Source organism: Hippopotamus amphibius, chromosome 6, assembly GCF_030028045.1.
Source record: "Hippopotamus amphibius kiboko isolate mHipAmp2 chromosome 6, mHipAmp2.hap2, whole genome shotgun sequence".
Classification (NCBI taxonomy): Eukaryota; Metazoa; Chordata; class Mammalia; order Artiodactyla; family Hippopotamidae; genus Hippopotamus; species Hippopotamus amphibius.
In genome coordinates this window covers 31,930,959-31,952,737 of record NC_080191.1, presented here as the reverse complement: position 1 = coordinate 31,952,737, position 21,779 = coordinate 31,930,959, and the positions used below count along the sequence as shown (strand labels likewise).

The 21,779-nt window shown below is 36.9% G+C and overlaps 1 pseudogene; it reads left to right on the top strand.

Annotated features, from left to right (window-relative positions):
* The first annotated feature begins 19,441 nt into the window (after window positions 1-19,441).
* On the top strand, window positions 19,442-20,251 carry LOC130855967 (mitochondrial import receptor subunit TOM22 homolog; annotated as a pseudogene).
* The last annotated feature ends 1,528 nt before the right edge of the window (window positions 20,252-21,779 follow it).

Genomic DNA, 21,779 nt, shown 5'->3' with positions numbered 1-21,779 from the left:
AGGAATTTGGAATATTTACCTTCATTTTACTCAAGAATACTAAAATGTAGGCTATTAAGCTGTTGCCTAGATGAAGAAACTGAGGCACAGATATTTCAAGTAAATTGCACAAGACTGAACATTAGATGAGAGATTTGAAACCAAGATTTTCTGAAGTCCAAGACTATACCACTCAATTATTGGGAGAAAAATGTTTCTGGTATATGACTGTATATGGCTGTTAGATTTAGGATTGTATGTTTTTTTGGTTTTTTGTTTTTTTTCCCCTGTTTTCTCTTTTTCTGGTGGTGGTGTTGAAGTTACATAAAAGTATTAATAACTGTCAGTTTCCATCTGGTCCTTTCAATGGACTCTGAAATGGCAAAGGTGGCTGGTTATATTTAAGACTGATCAGACTGCCTAACATTCTTTTTTTAAATTAATTAATTAATGCATGTATTTATTTTTTGGCTGCATTGAGTCTTCGCTGCTGCACACAAGGTTTCTCTAGTTGAGGAGAGCGGGGGCTTCTCATTGTGGTGGCTTCTCTTGTTGTGGAGCATGGGCTCTAGGCACACGGGCTTTGGTAGTTGTGGCTCATGGGCTCTAGAGTGCAGGCTCAGTAGTTGCAGCATACAGGCTTAGTTGCTCTGCAGTATGTGGGATCTTTCCGGATCAGGGCTGGAACCCTGTGTTCCCTGCATTGGCAGGCAGATTCTTAACCACTGCTCCACCAGGGAAGTCCTGCCTCACATTCTTTAACGAGGCTATGACTTATACATAAGCATGTAAGGGCTCTCTGCAGTATCTCATTTTCCGCAGAAATATGTAAAAGAAAATCACCCTTCATCAGGAACCAATGCAGTTTTCCTAAGATAAATCAGTGACCTGTTCCTGCGGGTGAAGACCTTTTGGATTTTTGCCACAGCAACATCACCCTACCTTCAAAATATTTTGCCCAAATGATGATCTCAGAGCCTGAGGATTAAAGTTTCCTTCTTGCCAACTGACTTGCTGAGAATAGAGTAGCATGTCAACATTCCAAGGGGTAACTATCCTTATAAAGGATGATTTGATTAGATAGATAATTGAAATTAATTTTTTCTATAGCCATTTGTTCAATGAAGAACAGTTTCCAAAGAAAGGTGATCCTGCTCCTTTATAATTATTAAAGGCTTGAAGAGCAGCAGACCAAGCAAGGAAACAATGCCCAGAAGACACCAGCACCACCAGCTGTTTATGACATGGGTAGATAAAGAAAAAACAGAACAGAGACTGCTGAATTTCTAAAGTAAAGGACAAGTAAGAGTATATTTTAATGCAAGTGTCCTATGACTGACTATGGCTAGAGTGATGGTTTCAATCTGATAGTTTGAGCAAATAGTGTTTCGTGCAGTTTGTTTCAGTATCAATGAGCAACACAGAGAACTCGACATTCTGATCACTGACTGTGATGGGCTTTCTCTCATTTAGTACTTACAGGTGAGCCTGACTTTCATTTTCCATTTATAACAGATTTCTAACACGGAAGCTTTCCTTCTGTTGTTCTACGACTGGCTGTATGAAAATGCAGCATCCTCTGTGAGATAGAAGGATCACGTGGTTATCCAGCAGCTGTGCCTTGTTCAAAATATCAGCATGAATTAACATGCATATTATCTTTCCAGAGTGAGGATGCAGACAACCACTTTGCCTTCCCCCACCCCACCCCCAAAGGTTGACACTATTCAAACAAATGTTTGAAATTACACAAGTGTTCTTTATCCATAGCAGAATATGGGAAATTCACAAATTCTGGTATATGAGCACATGAACATTTCACCATTTCCCAAATATACAAGTGTGAAATGGCTGTTATAAATACAAATGTTCATAGCTGTACACGAGATGGGGCCAACCACATTACAGCAGCGTGCCTTCTTGCATTTTATCAGGGCACTAAAATACTCAATTCCTTCCCCTGAAAAAGCACCGTTATGGGCATTATAAAGAAATGAGCCACAATGTGGTCTGAGCGATTATCACCCTGAAGGGAAACATAGTGACGCAAGTGAACAGGAAGAGCTGTTTAGACAACCGGACTCTGCTAGTTCACTACCAGAGCCAAGGCGTCTAATTCATCACCTGGCTTCAATTTTAGAGAATTCCATTCAGGGTGAGGACCAAGGCAGTGAGGGGACTTAACAAGAAAGCCTATTCAGACAACCAAAAGCTAACTATAAATAGAGATGACTACATTAGAGTAATAATTAGATGTTCATAAAGAGATGAGGCACAGGTTAGGTTGTACTATTGCTTTGTAATGCTTTGTTTTGTTAAAGTGTTTTACTATCTACTTTTAATCTTTCTAATATCAACATTTAAGGATGGAGAGAAGCAGTGTTTAGCAGGAAACTGCATTTGATTGTAATGTCCATTTAACGATGAAGTAATGTAAAAAGACTTCCAAGTCCTTCCTGTAGGACTTCTTCATACTCAGAATCATTATCTTGGGTTGCACCATAGCTATATTTGTCATAGCCCCTTATTTTTTTTAAAACTCCCATTGCTTTGGCTTCTATAATAAATCAAATAAAAACCCACCACACAGAAGAAAAGGAAGAAGTTCAAATCAATATATACAGCATTGCTATACTCTCTAGCTCCCTAAAACTGAGAAGAAAGACATTCACGGTTTCCTAAAAGCAGTATGTTTATAAAACAGCACAATATCTGGCAGATGTCTGTCTCATGGGGCTGCCCTGCAGGATCAGCTATACTATAACAAAACAGGAGTGAGAATTTGCTAGATTGGGGAAATTACTCCAGTTGAAAGTAAAACATTTATAAAATAACAGCTGCGCACGAACAGCAAATATTACGGAAAAGATGATACAGAAAGAAATGAAAATTCCAGAGTCAGAGAGTGAGTTATCAGCATATACTAGAAGCAAACCGGTGTGCCACTGCAAACTTTCAAACCGCATCCATGGTTCATCACGCAAAGTTTATAATAAATATTACTAGGGAGGAGGGAAGTTTCACTTCTGGTTTTCGGAGTAAATAATACTAATGATTTGATCTCTCTCTCTCTCTCTCTCACCATAAGAAGTAGAAAACTACTGAAATAGGGAGGAGTTAAAGCAGCCTCCAAACTATCAAACTACCCTAGATGTGCTGATATTGAATCTTTATTCTGTCAGGCAGTACTCTAAAGGTACAACTCCTTTCCCAAATTATTTTTTCGATTACTTCGTTTGGGGAGAATAACATTATCACTATTTACAGAAGACATGATTTCCTATGCAGTAAATAAAAATAAATACACAAATAATTAACAGAATTAGAATGTGGGGCTAGTAAATTTGCTGTATTTGTATTCAGCAACAAAAACATTTTAAAACAACATATTGGTAATATATTCTCAAAGCAATGAATTTAGAAATTCATAACCATGTCTGAGAGAAATGTCTAATCTAAACAAATACAGGGATAGACCACGTTCATGAACTGCAAAACTCAGTATTGCAAAAATGTCAATTTGCCCCCAAAATGATTATAAGTTCAATGCATAACCAATCAAAATATCTGTTGATATTTTCACAACCTTTTTCATCCTACAGATTTGAGAAGTAAATACATAACTGCAAGAAGGAAGACAAATGAATTTACTTCCATAATTTTTATTTAACTAACTTGCACATAGTTGCTGCTTTGTGGCAAGTATTTTTCTGTGTGCTTACAAATATGAATTGATATAATCCTCATAACAACATCATGAATTAGGTACTATATTATCTCTAATTCAGAGATAAGGATACTGAAGCACAGAGAAGCTAAATATTGATAACTTGCAAAAGTCACGAAGGAAGTAATTTGAACCCAGTTTCTCAGATTTTGCTTTTAACCACTAACAGTGAAAGCAATTGAATCTTCTTCCATCCTATTCTAGGATAAATTTGTAATGTACTACATATCTAACTTCCTTTAGTACATGCTTAACTGTAAATTAGACAAAAGTTTATGCTATGCATGAATATAAAGTATACATGCACATGTATATATTTAAGTAATAAAAATATCTATTAAGACTAAGAAATAGTTTACAGTCAGTAACTCAGAAGTCCCCCCATATGATACCCCCATTTTATTATCTCATCTTTCTGCTTCAGGTAACAACTATTCTGAAATTGGTGTTAATGATTTTATTGCCTTTTAATAATTTTTACCACCTATGTTTGTATTGCCAAACAATATTTTAGTTTGTTATATTATACATTATAAAATGATTCATAGTTGAGATGTTCTTCTGTGATTTATTTTGTTTGAAATTTTGTTCTGATATTGGTCTTACAACTCATTTAGTTGTAGCTTTTTCATCGATTTCACTAATGAATAGGACAATAATCCTTTCTCCTGTGAATAGATTAACCTATGGTTTCCAGTTTTGGGTGTATATTTGTGTGTGTGTAACCACGCATAAGGACACATATGCACACACAAATGTTACAAATGTTACTGTCATATTCTTTATATACCTTCTTCACATGTACAAGTATTTCTATAAATAGAATTGTTAGGCAGTAGGACCTGCAAACTAATATTTTTTAGGGGATGCCAAACATTTTCCTGAGGAGTTCCATCAGCTTGAATTCCCACCAAAGGAGTTTGAGGGGCACCAATACTACATACAAAGAATAATAAGAGGTTTGACTGACTTTTTAAACATCCCCAATCTGGTGGTTTTATAATGGGTTCCCAGTGTAGGTTTAATTAGCATTTTCCTTATTGCTAAATACCTTTAATATCCATGCAGGTGATTATTAACAACTCTAAATTCCTCTTTTGTAAAATGCCTGTTTAGTTCTTTAGCTCATTTCTTTGGCTGAGTGTTAGTATCTTCATAGACTTGTTTATGTATTTGGGAAATTAATCTTTTTGTTGTGGTAGTGTTAAAATAACTTCTAGATTTGAGATGCCTTTTTTTATCTTTATGTCATTTGACTTAGAGCTATATGTTATATTACCTTTGGATAGAATTTATATGGTGTGTGTTCTTCTGTCCTTTGACCTTCAATTTCTGTCTCCTTATATGTTAGGTTGAGACAGTCTATAACTGAATCGTTAATAATGCAATCCAACGATCCTTTTCTATTAGTTTTAATCAATTTATGTATATTATTATTTCTAAAAACTTGTTATTGTTACTATTTCTATAAACTTGTTTTATGTTTTTTATTTCTATCCTTTTTGTTTATTGCCCTATTTTGAAACAACAGAATTTACCCCATTCCATTTTTTTTTAATAAATTTATCTATTTATTTTTATTTATTGGCTGTGTTGGGCCTTTGTTGCTGCACGCGGGCTTTCTCTAGTTGCCGCTAGTAGAGGCCACTCTTCGTTGAGGTGCTCGGCCTATCATTGCCGTGGCTTCTCTTGTTGTGGAGCACGGGCTCCAGGCATGTGGGCTTCAGTAGTTGCGGAGCGTGAGCTCATTAGCTGTGGAACTTACCCCATTCCATTTTTTGTTCTATTTGTTTAGAAAGTGTATCCCAGTGTTTATTCTTTAAAAATTACCTTTGCTGTTTTAGAATGCATACTTTTTTGCCATCGTTTAAAATTAAATACCTTTACCTTCCTTTAGATGACACCAAGTCCTTAGATACCAAGACTTCCTATCATCTTCTTCCAACAAATGTGCTATTTTTGTCATTATCCTGCTCTCTCCGCTTCATAAACTAGAGATTAGTACTAGTTTTTGTTCATGCAATGTTTGCTTAATTTACTCAGTATTTATCCATATCTTTACTCACACTGCCTTCTTAAATCTCAGACCATATCACTGTGATTATAATCCACATATCTGAGGTACCTTCTTCAGACTTTCCTCTAGTGAGTATAAATGCTCTCACTTGGTTGTTTAAAAGATCTTCATTTTGACCTAATGCTAGCAAGACAGTTTTCCTGGATATGGAATTCCAGGTTCATAATGATTCTCTTTCAGTAAACTGAAGGCACTATTTCACTGCCTTCTTGTTTACATTATTGCTACTGAAAACTCTAACATCAATTAAGTTACTCATTCTTTTACCGTATGACTTTTTTTCTGGAGGTTTGTAAGATCTTTTCTTTGTATTTAGATTTTACAGTTTTACTCTATCTAGTTGAAAATATCTATTATCCTTGGAATTCTTTGGGATTAGTGGATTTTAGGATTGGAGTCTTTAAAAAATTCTATTAAAAGTTTACTCATTTTCCCCCTTTGTATTATATTAGTGCCTTTGAAACTGAATGGTTTATCCTGCCTATCTCTTAATCTTCCTTCCCAATTTTTCATCTTGTATCTCTAGACTTCATTCTGCATTATTACTTTGAATCAACATTCCTGGACATCATTTTATATCTTTATCTTCATCTAACATGCTGTAATTCATTATTACATTTTAACCTCAATTATTTGAATTTTACTCCATTTGGTAATCTTCTGGTCTGCTTGGTTATACTTTATAGCCTCCTGTCCCTTGTTTAAAAAGTAAATACAGGGCTTCCTAGGTGGTGCAGTGGTTAAGAATCCGCCTGCCAATGCAGGGGACACGGGTTTAATCCCTGCTCCAGGAAGATCCCACATGCCGCGGAACAACTAGGCCGGCGTGCCACAACTATTGAGCCTGTGTGCCACAACTGCTGAAGCCCATGTACCTAGAGCCAGTGCTCCACAACAAAAGAAGCCACGGCAATGAGGGGCCCGCGCACCACAATGAAGAGTAGTCCCTACTCACCACAACTAGAGAAAGCCCGTGTGCAGCAACGAAGACCCAACACAGCCAATAAAATAAATTTTTTTTAAAAATTAAAAAAACGTAAATACATATATATGTACTTCACATTTTGTTATTTCCAATATCTGAAGTCTCTATCGATCTGCTTCTCCTGCTTGTTGTCCCTGTACGCTGTACACTCAGTTATATTTATTTCATGCTGTCTGTTAACTACTTATTCTTTTATTGGGATTTATGGAAATTCTTTGAAAAGGGTAAAGTTGAATCTCTACAAAAGGAACTGTATGTTTTATTCTTATTGACTGGCAGGGACACTAAACCAAGGATAATTTTAAAATTGAATTCTCCCCTGAGATTCACCCCCCTTCTTCAAATAGGTAATGTTATTTGAATTAAAGTGACATACAGCTTTGTGTGCTCATAATTCTCAGGCATACAAAGTTTGTGGTTATGATTCTCAAAGTGAACCTATTTCCCTTTTCATTCATCAAGGCTGAGACAGGGAAGTTTCTTTCCTATTTCCTGTGACATAACAGGGCTTGGTACGTAGCCCTGTCACCATGATACAAGAAGGCAGTCTTTTGAGTTTCCAGCTTTCTGTTGAGATCTCATATTAGATCCCCTGTGTCTGTCCAGCTCTAGATCTTAACTCCTACCCTCTGTACCTCAGGCAGCCTTTAAAGTAGAGATTTCAGGTCATGAGAACACAGTATAAACCCTGATGATGAAAGCAATCTTGGTGCTCATGCAACTCCCACAGTTCTAAGTTCCATTTTCTTTCAACAATCTTTGCTTCTTTTGTGTGAGTGTGTGTGGGTATTGTCCCAGGTGTGGGACATTTGAACAAATATTTAGAAATATTTTTACCCAGCATATTACTGTTTCAATAAGAAGAGTCGATCAGGATATCTAATCAATCATACTAGTGGAAAATGGAAGCCTCATCCTATCTCCTTAGTGAGAGAACCTAGTCTATGGATAGACACGCATAAAACATTTGCCTTAACGGTCCATTGCAATGGCAGTCCTATAACTAAACCCCCACACCTTTCCCTAAAAAGAGTCTTGTGCCACCAGAAGCCTCTTCTATCCTGAGTATCAAGAACATCCTTTGATTCTTTGTAATGACCTCTGTTTTCAAAATCCATTTATTTTGAAAGAGGAAAAAGCAGGTACTTTGATGTCAAGCAAACCTCATATCCTGGTACTATCTCTTCATGTTTGAAACACTTTTCTCAGATTACATTAATCCCTTTATAGGGATGTCGCAGCCACACAGTAGATGCTCAAAGACAGTAATAATTATATAACATTGGGCTCTGCCTTTACCTCATATACTTCACAATATCCTGCCTCAAGAACTAGACCATTATCTCTTTACTATCTGCTGAAGTTGAGAACCTAAGCTTGTACCTCATCTTCTCATTAGAGCATTTAATCTATTTGCCTGTTATTCATACTTTATTTTCTAATATCTGCACATAGAATATGATGCCTTGCAGGGAGAGTTATACTTCGAGGTTATATAATGTCTACCACGAGGAGGTTTCCTATAATTTTTCCCTTTTCTTGTGCAATGTTAGCACACTGATCAGAGACCACAAGCCCATATGACAAGAAACATGCCTAGAAGAGCCAAGCAATGCATTGAAAGTTAGGACTTAGCGTGTGCTTATTAGATGTTCAGTAGCATTACACTAGGATATGTAAAATATAGTTTCACTCCTCAATTTCCTATGGACAAATTATATTTACATGTATAAAATTATAGCTAATCATAAAGTAGTTTATATTTAATTAATGATAAATGTTCAACAAGAACTGAGGACTTTGTGATAGCATTTAGGCATAAAGGCATGCTGTAAAAGAAACTTTAAAAAAAATCATCAGTACTTATAAGTAATAAGCATGATTACTTAACTCACTTTTGAACTATATGAGCAAAGTACTTATGAGATAAAAGGAGAAAAAGCATGATGCATTAAAAAAAAGTACTAATTAACTACTTAACAGTAGACATCCATGTACAAAAACTGCTCTAAATGGGCTCTGCCCAAATACCAAGACATTCCAACTAATTGGAAGGCAATTCAAAAAGAATTTTTCTGATCACTCCATTTTAAAGATGAAGAAACTGAGGTCAAGAGAAGATTAATGCAAAAATGGAACCTGAAGTTTAATCTATCATTGGAGCACCAACATAGTAAGAAAAAAAAATCTCCTTATTAGAACGTTGTTAACATAATGGTCAATGAACTAGAATGCTCATTTCTGGAGCATTTCGGGAGCTCATTTCTTCTTTTTTTCCCCCCTTACATATGTTCACAGAAAACCCTTCATGACTCAAATGAAGCAAAGGCTACAATTTTAAAAAGAGAGGTATCATAAAAAGTCAATCTTTGTTAAGATATTCTGCACATTAATTATTTCAATAACACTTTACACTTCTTGAATTTACCTTAGAAGAATCTTCCTGCTTAATTCAATAAAGTTAATAGTATAGTAAATACTTAATCTAAAGATGCTTGCATTATAGCAAAGAAAAACTGATGGGATAAAATTTAGTCTACTGAATACATACAAAAGATAGTTATGTAAGTTTCCCATTAATATACTGTTTAACCCACAAGGGGAAAGGAATAACAAGTGCATCACACAAGTGTACATTTCAGATTCTACCCTTAGGCAGTAGTCTTGTTAAAAGTAGGAGAAACAGCCTGCTCTTGCTGCTTTCACAGAAAGGGCAACCATCATCCACTCCACTCGTGCACATCTTCAGGAGAATCCTCCTTTTACATGAATACAACCCCAAGTGTTTTCACATCATGATTTAGCAATACCATTCACACCTGGGCATTTGCTCACAAACTATTTTGTATTAACAGAACTAAATCAAACTCACTAGTTTATGAGGTTGAATAGAAGTTGCAGGAAATAAATAATTCAAATCACTTTCAATTCACTATCATTTCTTGCTATTAGTATCTTTCGGATTGTTTTCAGAGAAAAAAACAATTTTTAATGTACAATCATACACACACAGACAGAACTGAACTTTCATATTCCTCAGAAGAAAAAGAAATCATGGGAGGTGACAAGAAATACCAAACATTTTAGGGGATGAACAAATATCCCTCGCAAGCACATGTGGGCTCTTGCCAGTGTCACTGATAACTGCTCATATGTTGATGCATTGCTCAGCACCTATGGTAGCTAGAATAATGGCTCCGCAAAATGTCCACACCTCAGTCCTTGGAATCTGTGAATATATTGCCTTACATCACACAATAACTTTGCATATATAATTAATATTAAGAACCTCAAGATGGGGAGACTCTTCTGGATTTTGGTGGGCTCAATCTAATCACATGAGTCTTTAAAAGTGGAAAACCCTTTCCAGTTGAGGTCAGAGAAAGGTGACAGCATGAGAAGATGGCAGAGAGAGATGGCAGAATGATGACCACTCTTGTTGATTCTGAAATGTTAGGCGAGGTCCAAAGACCTCAGAGAGGCCTTTAGAAGCTGAAATAGACAAAGAAAGGGACTGTTCCCTTAATCCTCCAGAAAGGAACACGGCCCTGCTAACACCTTGATTTTAGCCCACTGAAAGGCCTGCTGAACTTCTGACCTACAGAACTACAGGAAAACAAATGTGTGTTGTTTTAACTCAGTAAATTTGTGATAGTTTGTTACAGCAGCAATAGAAAAGTTAATTCAGCATCTGATTCCCCAGAACAACCTTGCGAGGAGGGAGAAAACAGTTGATGTCTCTTTTACAGTTGACAGAACTAGTGCTCAGATCCTTGAGAGAATTTTCCACAGGCCCCTCTGCTAAATGGTAGTGGTGTTAAGGATGCAAGGTCCTGCCTCCTAAATCCAGATCCACCACACTGCCCTTTATGGAAGAAGTGCACCCCTTTACGGAAGAAGTGTTGAGGCCATGACGACCAGTTTCAACTTCTCCCAAAACACCAAACACCGGGTCACAAAGATAACGAGGCTGTGCACACAGATATGCGGACACGTGAATTACGGGTGGTAGAGGCAGGCAGGGCACAGTCTCAAAGGTGTGGAAACTCATCCTGTTTGGGAGGAAAATTGGGAGTAGATCCAGTATCAGTGGTCCTTGAGACATAGGAGGCAGGGGAAGGTGACACTGATGCGTTTCAGATTGGACGACACTGAATGCCATGGTGAACATATATGCTATATTCTACAGACAGTGGAGAGGCATCAGTGGCTTTTGAACAAGAGTGTGCCTTCCTAAATGTGTGCATTAAAATGATCGACCCAGTGGCACCGTGGAGAAGGAAATGTAGTAGGAACAGACGATAAATAAGAAACTCCAAAATGATTGGAACACTATTTTATTAACTCCAATGAACTGCAATGAAAACTGAGACTAACTAGAGGAAATGGCAGTTTTGAGATACAAAACAAAAAACGAATAAACAAACAAAAAATTGGTTTGAAGAATATGTTGAATGCAGGGTTAGGGGAGAAGTGGCATTTCATAATCTAAGACTTCTACAAACTACCATTGTGTGAGTATTAACCAGGTACTCTTTTAAGCAGCTTTTGCAAATTCTATCAGTAATTAACATTCCATTAAGCACTATGTTTTGGACTCTGCGTTAAGCAAGTTATTACCTTGTATTTGCCTTACAACAAGTTTATGAGAGAGGTACTCTTGATATGCCCCTTTCATACATCTTGGTACTGAGGTGCAGACAGGATACAAAGCACGCTCATGATCATGAAACTAGTAAATAACAAAGACCGGACTCAGTCCCAGCCATAAAACTGTAGAGTGGTCTTCCACTTTCTGACACAATGTCATATTAGCCCTTGGTAAAGCTTCTGATTTCAGAGGAAGTTAATTTTATTTCCTGAATATCTGTTACTGAAGCATCAAAAATACGTTTTACTCTGGTTAATCTGCCAACTGGGGGAAAACATAAGTTCAAACTGGAGAATAATACAAATTCCTTCATTTTTAACAAATGAAAATAGCCTAGGAACTCGTAGAAGCTAAACTGCAAGATCGGAAGCTAATGAAACCATAAATACATGTATACCACTCCCGTGGATTCTAAATTCTGTGCCAAATTAAGTCAAAACACTAAAATTATGGAATTGGCATAAATTGCCAAATTTTATTTCTCGCAGGGTCAGGCTCTTTAAATACTCACTAAGCTGCTTAGTATCTTTTGAATCAAAGAACTTTTACAATACACTGACGTGATAAAATGGGATGTGTAAAAGCTAAAGAAATAAACCACGTGGATTAAATGTCTCTCAAAATACTATCAGGTTTAAAAGCTAAGGGGAACACACTTATATGAAAAAAAGAACATAAGAAAATGTAACTAGGATTGACCAAGAACAAACATCTGAGAATTAGCATGAGACATATTTCCACAGTGAAAATACGCTATATTTATCTGTAATTAATGCACCAAAGAAGTAGGACTTTAATTAAAATACACTTTGAGCATGGACCAAACATGCAGCAGGAATGGATAGAAAGCAGTTGAGTTGTAGATTTAAAAAATGCTGAGCAGTTCTATTTTTAATTTTTTGAGGAAACTCCATACTGTTTTCCATAGTTACTGTATCAATTTACATCCCCACCAACAGTGTACAAGGGTTCCCTTTTCTCCACATGTTTGCTTTTTATCTTTTGGCTTTTTTAAAATATATAACCCATCATAACAGGTGTGAGGTGATACCTCATTGTGGTTCTGATCTCCATTCCTTTGATAATTAGAGATGTTGAGGACCTTTTCATTTACCTGTTGGTCATTTGCATGTCTTCTTTGGAGAAATGTCTATTCAGTTTTTGTTGATTTTTTAAAACTAAATTATTTGTTTCTGTTAAGTTATAGGAATCTCTTATATATTTTGGATATTAACCCCTTACCACATAAGTGATTTACAATATTTTCTCCCATTCACAAGTTGACTTCTCATTTTTTTGATGGTTTCCTTTGGTGTACAGAAGCTTTTTAGTTTGATACAGACCCACTTTTCTATTTTTGCTTTCGTTACCTGTGCTCTTGGTATCAAATCCAAAAAATCATTGCTAAGACTAATGTCAAGGAGCTTTTCCCCTATGTTTTCTAGGAGCAGTACAGTTTTAGGTCTCACATTTAAGTCTTTAATTCATTTTGAATTGATTTTTATGTATCGTGTAAAATAAATTTTCCAATTTCATTCTTTTGCATGTGGATATACGGTTTTCCCAATACCATTTATTGGAGAGACTATTCTTTCTTCACTGTGTGTTCTTGGCACTTTTATACAAGATTAGTTGGCCACTAATGCATGGATTTATTTCTGGATCTGTATTCTCTACCACTCGCCTATGTGCAATACTTACAGGTATATATCCAAAGGAACTGAAATCAGGATCTAAAAGAGACATCTGCACTATGATGCTCACTGCAGCCTTATTCACAACAGTTAAGACATGGAAGCAACCTACATGCCTATGTACATAGGATGGACAAACAAAACATGGTATATATGTATAATGGAATATTATTCAGCTTTAAAAGGGAAGAAAATTCTGACACTTGACATGAATGAGGCTGGAGGACATGATGCTAAGTGAATAAGCCAGACACAGGAGGACAAATACTGCATGATACCACTTACATGAGGAATCTAAAACGGTCAAACTCATCCAAGTGGAAAGCAGAATAGTGGTTATTAGGAGCTGGCGAGGGGTGGGGGGTTGAGAGGGAGGAAAATGGGGAAGTATTAGTCAAAGGTTGTAAAGTTTCAGTTACACAGATGAGTAAGTCCTAGAGATCTGCTACACTGCATAAAGCCTATGGTTAACAATAATGTATTAAATACTTACACATTTACTAAGAGGGTAGATCTTATGTTAAGTGATCTCATCATACACCCATACACAAAGAATAATAAATAAAGAGGACGGGAGGAAACTTTTGGAGGCATTGGATGTTTATGGTATTCTAAAGCTATTCTCATATTCTTACTACTGTAAATAACAAGATATTGCTGATTCTCACAAAAGACTTGAAATAATATTTTGAGAAATGAATAATACTTTGGAACCAAAATCTGGCATATGATTGTAAAATTCCCTGTGTATAACTTGGTTACCCTGTGCACAAAGTCTACAATAGATAAGAAAAGCAATAACAGTCAAGCTAGAATTGCTGAAAGCTTTACCTTATCCAATAATCTAGGATTCTGTTCTTCTGTAGCAGAGTAATTGTAAGAAAAGCCAAATCAATAAATGCTGAGAGTTTGATTGGAGGATTCATGCAGTTCTTCACACACAAACAATTATTACAAAACAATCGCAACACTTATGGAAGGCCATGGTGCCAATAATCTTGATTTTAAGATCTATGCTGATGACATTCTCAATATCCTGGCTGCCAAATTCCTCATATTTCTCAGTTTCACCATCTTCCTCTCCATTTTTTCCTCTTTGCCTTCTGTTTCAGAACATACCCCACTTGTTTGCAAACCCATTTCTGTCCTTAAACATTTCTCATCAAATCTCTTCTGGGAACTCTGTCCCTTTCCTCACTTTTATCTTCCATTTCTCCTCCTCGGTTTTCCGTCTCGTGTTTCTTATACTTGAGAAAAGCTTTCCATGGAAAAAATAACTATAAATTCCTCCACTGTTAAGATACCTTCCTTGTAAAATCTATGTAATATTGTCTTTTAAAAAGCACTACCAGGAATTGCCCTTGTGGGGCCGTGGTTAAGAATCCGCCTGCAATGCAGGGGACATGAGTTGGATCCCTGGAAGATCCCACATGCCGCAGAGCAACTAAGTCCGTGTGCCAGTGCACCACAACTACTGAGCCCATGTGCTGCAAGTACTGAAGCCCACGCTCCTAGAGCCCATGCTCTGCAATAAGAGAAGCCACCGCAATGAGAAGCCCATGCACTGCAATGAAGAGTAGCCCCTGCTCGCTGCAACTAGAGAAAGCCCACGCCCAGCAAATAAATAATTTTTAAAAAGCGCTACCTGAATAAAAGTGAAAATGTATATAACAGATGCAAGGAAATGTAGCACTTAGCATTGATGAAGCATATCATTGCAGTGGTAGGAATATTAAAGATTTTCCTCTATATTCTATACTTTATTTAAAATTATATTTTTTATATCTCAAAAACTTCTGTGATGTTACCCTGTATTTTTCCACAAAGTTTCAAAAAATATCTATATTCAGTGAATTCCACATTTGCTATTTGCTTGACATTCACCCTTCAACCTGTTTTAGTCTTGTTTCCTTCTTTTTCTGCTTAAAGTAGCTCTCATGAAGGCATCCAATGACATTAAAAACCATGAGATTATATATTTTTTTAAATTTTTTCCATTATTTTTAATATCTTGGCTTTGTTATAATTAAAAACTGTCATCTCCTTGAAATCTCTCCTCTCTCACCTGTCTTATATAGCTCCAGGATTTCCTCTTTTCCTTATTCCTCTTCCTTCCCAGTTTCTTCCTTGCCTAACCTTCTATCTCCCCCTTGGATGTCTCACAATGACAAGGTACTACTGAACGTTTTCCCCCCGCCGTCTCCCTTTTTCACTACTTTGTCATTTGTTTTATCATATTCCCCAGGTTCAAGTCTCATCTCTTTACAAATCACTGTTAAATGAATCTTTGCAAACATGTTGGTTCCCTTGAGCTATACACATTCAATAGTCTGCTGGACATATCTTACAGGTGCCCTCATGGCATCTAAAACCCGCATCATCACATCACCTTTCTCCTCAATGCAATCCCTCTTCTTTCTTCTTACCCTTACAATAAGCATCATCTTTTAGTCAATTATCCAGCTCAAAATACCAGGGTTACGTAAGAATGCTTTTCTTGCCCCATACATTCAGGATATTGCTGTACTGTCAGTCAAGTCCCATAAGGTTTAATGTATTTAAGCCACATTTTCCTAGTATGTTTATTTCCTTTCTTCACTAATTTATTTTTCTGTGGAAGAATCCATCCCACCTTGCAAATGCTATATTCCACTGAAAAGCTGTCCATACATACACACAAACACACACACACACACAATCACACATCTTAGCCTTCTTGGGTTTAGTTCTTTCAGTTTTTTTTTCTCTCACTAGTACTTTATTAATTTTTTGTCCTATTGTTCCCTTCCACAACAAAACAAAAAATAAATGCTTTCTACACCTCTGCCTCCACTGGCTGACTAGTCATTCATTCCTTAACCAGCTCTTAATTTGTTTTGTTCCAGGACTACAAATGAAAAATATCCTCCCACTAGTAATTACTGACTTCATGCACAGCAAGTCTGAATTTTCCTAAGCTCACCTTCCTTAATTGTTCTACAGTATTTCACATTGCCAGTTATATGCAGTTTCCTAACTTCCATGACTGACCTCTACCATATGCATTTCTCAGCTGGTTCTACGAGGTTAATATATTTCTCTACATAAATTACTCTCTCCTGACTCATAATGTAGAAGTTGTCAAAATTCTTAGTTTGAATTGTTTTTCTATAGTATCTCTCAGATATCACCTAAGTTTTAAACTAGAATATTTATGTATATCATCCAAAATCTTTCTCATTTTTGACCGTCAGAGGTGTCATCACAAGTACCTAATAGACACCTCTCTCTCAACACATGCAAAACCAATTTTATGTTCTAGGCTAAACCAATTGACAACCTGTGTCTATTATTCCACTGCCAATTCCAACCTCTATTTTTCCAGTAGAAACTGTTGCCAAAATACCCCATTTTCCTTGGTCCCATGCACCTCACTTCTTCCTAAGCCATAAGCATTCAACATATCCAATGTTTATTTCACATGTCCCTCTTCTCCATTGCCTTTTCAGTGTTACCACTTATTTTTTCCTCATACCAGGAGAATCTTCTAAAAGCACTCTTCTATTAATATGTTATTTATCGTTTCAAAACTCTAGCATCTTCCTATTGCTTACCAAATCAAGGACAGATTTTTTTCACATCTCACCTCGGGATTCAGGATCTCTGAAAACCTTTGCGTGGACCCCTGTTCAGCATCCTCTGGGTCACCTCTTAAATTAACCCCACCCAACCCTGACTTTTAGAATCAGAGTTGTCTTTGACAAAACCAAGAAATCTGTAAGTTTAACAAGTGCCCTAGGTGATCATTCTGGGTATCCAGGTTTGGGAATCAGTGGGACACAGTTTAACCCCAATTGATCTTCCCTGCCTATTTGCGTTATTTCTTTATTCACTCCCCCATCCTAGAAATCTGCAAGCTCCTCGAAGACAGAGACATGTTTAACTTCGTACATTATACGGCACGTAGCACGGTGCCTTGCATATATTATGTATTTAATAATTGTTGAAGAAAATGGAATTACTAAATTTAAGCCATTCACTCAGATAAAGTTATTACGATTAAGCATATTAAAATATACTCTTTAATATTTGCTATCCAGGAATACTTCCTAAGTACTCAGGGAAAGAAGAGCATTTTCCCTACAAAAATTTTATAACAGCATATTTTCTGCCACTTTTATGGTTCTTAAACTTTACTGCATTATAACAGCACAGAAGAGGCCATATAAAAAAGTGTCCCATGGAAAATTAAATAGAAAAAAAATAAAATTTTAATTCAAAAAAATTCACCATTTCCATCCAAAATAGATAATATTTCCCCTTGTATGCAAAATTTAAAACTGGCAGGCCTCCATCTATCATAAGTTATATTCTTTATTACTATTATAACCTTGCTTCCATAATGAGTACCATCAAAATCTAAACTTATAGAACTATTAATAAGAACAAAGTGAGGCTGTCTTTAATGCCTTTAACAATTCAGTGAGTATGAAGTATACCAATCTTCTTTATATGTATTACTCTTTATGGATACATACATTCTGCTTTTTGCAAAGCTGTTGGAAGCTAAGATATTTTCCACACATAAAGTGTAAAAGCCCCAAGCCAGAATTAAGCTTTTCATAAGGAATAAACCTGTGTGCTTTCTCAAAAAAGGTGAGGAAAGATGAACACGTGATTTTGACCTTCAAGATCTGTAAGTCTCCTGTAAGCTAAAGTATAAAAACAAATTTAAATGGTGTTTTAAATGGAGAAAAGTATTTGAAGAGTATATAACAAAACACACGCTGCCCTTTAAGCCTTGGATAGAAAGTAGAGAACAGATGGAAAATTCCATTGTGTGCTTTCTCTGCCACCTGTCACCATCTGAATGGTAGCCAGCATTACAACTCTACCTTCTTTAGTCGCATGATGGAAAGATTGGCACTACTGAGGAACTACTCTACTAGAAGTTAATGATACTTAAAACTTGCAATAAGTATAAGAATACAGACTGCCCTTGTAATCAAAACTTGGCAATCCAACATTCTTTATTCAATCAATAAAGTTTTAAATGTTTGTAACTTTTATGTTAGACACAGAATATGTTTTAGAATTTATGGAGAGTACTGAGCTAAATGCACAGTTATTGGTAAAGTTCACAGGGACAGATCCCATATATGCCTATTACCTCAGGAAGACAACACTGTTGGAGGATGAAGAGAAACATTTAACAAAATTGAACATGAAGTATGTGAATGGTTAACATTTTATCAGTTCATTTAGAAACATGCATTATACCCACATCGTGTGGTGGCTGTAAGGTTAGGGTCACAACGGGCAACTGGTTAAATAGGAAGAGATGAAGGAGGATATAGCACTTACCTTTCTAAGGAATCTATAGAAAATATAGTAGAATCAGGCTCTTGATAACGTACCACTAATTGAGCTCTCTCATTGTTTTCTTTGGAATCATTCTTTTTTCCCAACTGTATCTCCTGGTTACTAAGGGCATATCAGTGACTTTGAGGGCACAGCTAGCAGTGTGCTGAATCCAAAGGGATGATTAATAAAGTTCATGTTGAATTAAAGTCTTATTTGCCTGAAGAAGGACTGTGAAAGAAATAGCACTTTAGGAAAGATTTGTGTAAAGGGAGGAAGAACTAAGATGTGGGGAACTACAGCATTGGAGTGCCACGCACAGATTCAATGTGCTTTAGAGACAGAAACGGTTGGACAAACCTGATGCGGAAAAGTAAGTACACAACAACTCCTGGGAGGAAGGAACCAGACAAGAGGAAGAGCTAGAGAAAGTGGGAGCGTTAGGTTGGCCTGATGAAGTTCTGAGTACATAGAGACATGATCTAAATTCCAGGCTAACTATGAAGAAGGGAATGATCTGCAAAGCCTAAGACACCAACAAAAAGATGAATGATATTAAGAATTGATAATTCAAGGCAAAGCTTGTATTGTCAATAAAGAAAACACTTTAAAAAGAAATGGCTATGCTATCAAAGACTTGGGGTTGTTAATGCAGTATAACAAGCAGGCATAATTTAGCAAGTAAATAGGGAGGCTTTAGACAACCTCATTTAGGTTATTTCAGAATTTTTGGAGCTCTGTATACTTTTGCTGGGTATTTAAAAGAAGGCTATAAATTACAAAGTTCCTGGGGACATGGAGAATAAAACCTATACAAGATAAATAAATAAACAGGTAAATAAAACCTATAGAATCAAAGTATATTATATCCTAAAATTTGAATAGAGAAAAGATGGCTTATGTGGACCCATTTTCACTATGTTCTTCTATGTAAGTGTGAAGTCTGAGGAAAGGAAGACAAATAAAAGGAAACAAGCCCCCCACAGCCATGGCTGCCACCGCCGCTGGCCCTGGGGCGCCCCTGTCCCCGGACGCATTGCTTCCGAAAGGCGATGCCGAGAAGCCAGAGGAGGAGCTGGAGGAGGAAGACGACGGGGAGCTAGACGAGATCCTGTCGGAGAGACTGTGGGGTCTGACGGAGATGTTCCCGGAGAGGGTCTGGTCTGCGGCTGGAGCCCCTTTTGATCTCTCCCTCTTCGTGGCTCAAAAAAATGTACAGGTTTTCCAGGGCAGCCTTGTGGATTGGAACCACTTCCTTCATGATCCTGGTTCTTCTGGTCGTCTTTGAGACTGAGAAGTTGCAGATGGAGCAACAGCAGCAGCTGCAGCAACAGCAGATACTTCTAGGGCCTAATACAGGGCTGTCAGGAGGAATGTCCGGGGCTCCACCTTCACTTCCTGGAAAGATCTAGATTGTTACTGCTATGTTTGACCTGTCTTGGTGGGAGAAGTTTGAAAATTCAATAGTGTTTGAACTGCTGATTACTGGATTTTTTTTTTTTTTTTTTTAACTTTGGCACATTGATCTATCTAAATCTGGTAGGGAGAATTCTCCCCATGTTGTCTCATGGAGACTCCTCACTAGCAACAGTGCCCTCCACGCTGTCCCGACTTATTTCTTCTATCCTCACTCTGATACCAGAGTGCAGCAATGCAGACGGTTACTCCAGCTCTGGCCATCCCACCCCTTTCACTAAATTATCTTCTGGACAGAAGATCTCCTCACTATCCCATTGAGGGGTAGGAATTGATGCCATCAGGAAGGATGCATCCCTGACCATTAACGAATGTTTGGTTTTTAAGAATGGAGATGTTGGGGAGGGACATGCACACGAGATAAAATACAAAATGCGTTACAGCTGTACTGTAAAGCAGCCAATGTGAATTTCTATGTATGTTAGAAAGGATAGAGGGAGGGCTGGCAGCAGCTTCAACCACAAGATGGGGACTGTGGAGGACAGAGCAGGAGCTCATTTCCTCTGCATATTTCAGCTGTTAGACATGTGTGTGTATCTAAAAGAGAAAAAAAAAGTCAGTGCTCACTTTTTGTATTTAATATTAAAAATAATTCCAACCAAAAAAAAAGGAAACAAGCATATTCCTAGCTCCTTCCAAAGCCTTGGAATGGGAAGATGGGTCACAAAGATTTCACTCCTCTTGCCTTGGCAGCCTCATAGTCACCATCAGGACTCACTGTAGGGAAGAGAACTGCAGAGCTAGGACACCTGTGTATCCAGGAGGCAATGGATCTTGTCAAGGAGGCAGTGGATCCAACCAATTGTGTTTCAATACTAGAGCAGAAAATATTATGATGTTACATAATGATAGTTTGTACAGAATTCTCAGAATGAAAATTAAATATAAAAAGAACTTCTGTTTTCTCTTAAGAAGGCACCTTTGTCCTCTGCTATTAGTTCAAGAAGAATCACTTAGAGAACCAACATTACAGGCTATGAGGTGATGTATAACACAAAGATTTCTATATATGAACACTTGCGCTAATACTAGAGGAGTTCTTAAGTCTTCCAACTATTAAGACTGAATAGTTCTTTCTCAGACTGGTCCACAAAGCACCCCAGTTACTCAGACTTCTGCCCTCTTCTATGTAAAGTTACCACCTCATCTATTTCTTGTGTTTTCCTTCTCTAAAGAATCATCATGGAAAAAATGTAATCTCTCTGTTTTTACCATATAACATAAGCTGTCTTAAATTAGTTACAAGGTGGAGGGATCTATAAGGTTTCTTAAGTTTGCACAATAAGGAGACTGAGGGTATCCCTGTGAGCATCATAACATACTGGAAAATAGTTCCAGTCTCCTTAAAACGTGATTTCTTTTCCTCAACAATTACAACATTCATGCAATGTTATGAATTATGACATTCGTAAGCAGTGCTACTGGAGAATACTTTATGTAAGCAAATTTCAGATGAAAATACATAGATTTAATTAGGAAAAGGGGAAGTATTGTTAGGATAAACACAGACTTGGGTTAAGGATCAGTGTCTCTTCCTTTAAATATCATATAGTGTCTTTTGCATTGTGATTCAGCTTTTAAGGAACTGTTCATTTCTCTTAATTCCAATTGGCTTACTCTTTCCCCTAAATTTGTATACATATTTATCTCAAAGATTCTGCTAATTTGAGGTTCTGTCTTCCTTAGCACTTATAGGCTTGTCATCATTTTTCATGGTGTAGGCTCTATTACAGCTCTTCTCTATTTCCTTTTAACATTAGCCCTTACTAATAACTATTTCAGTCACTGGCATTTTCTAGTTCATTCAACAAATATTTTCAGACCAAGTCATCTTATAGGCCACTGAGTAA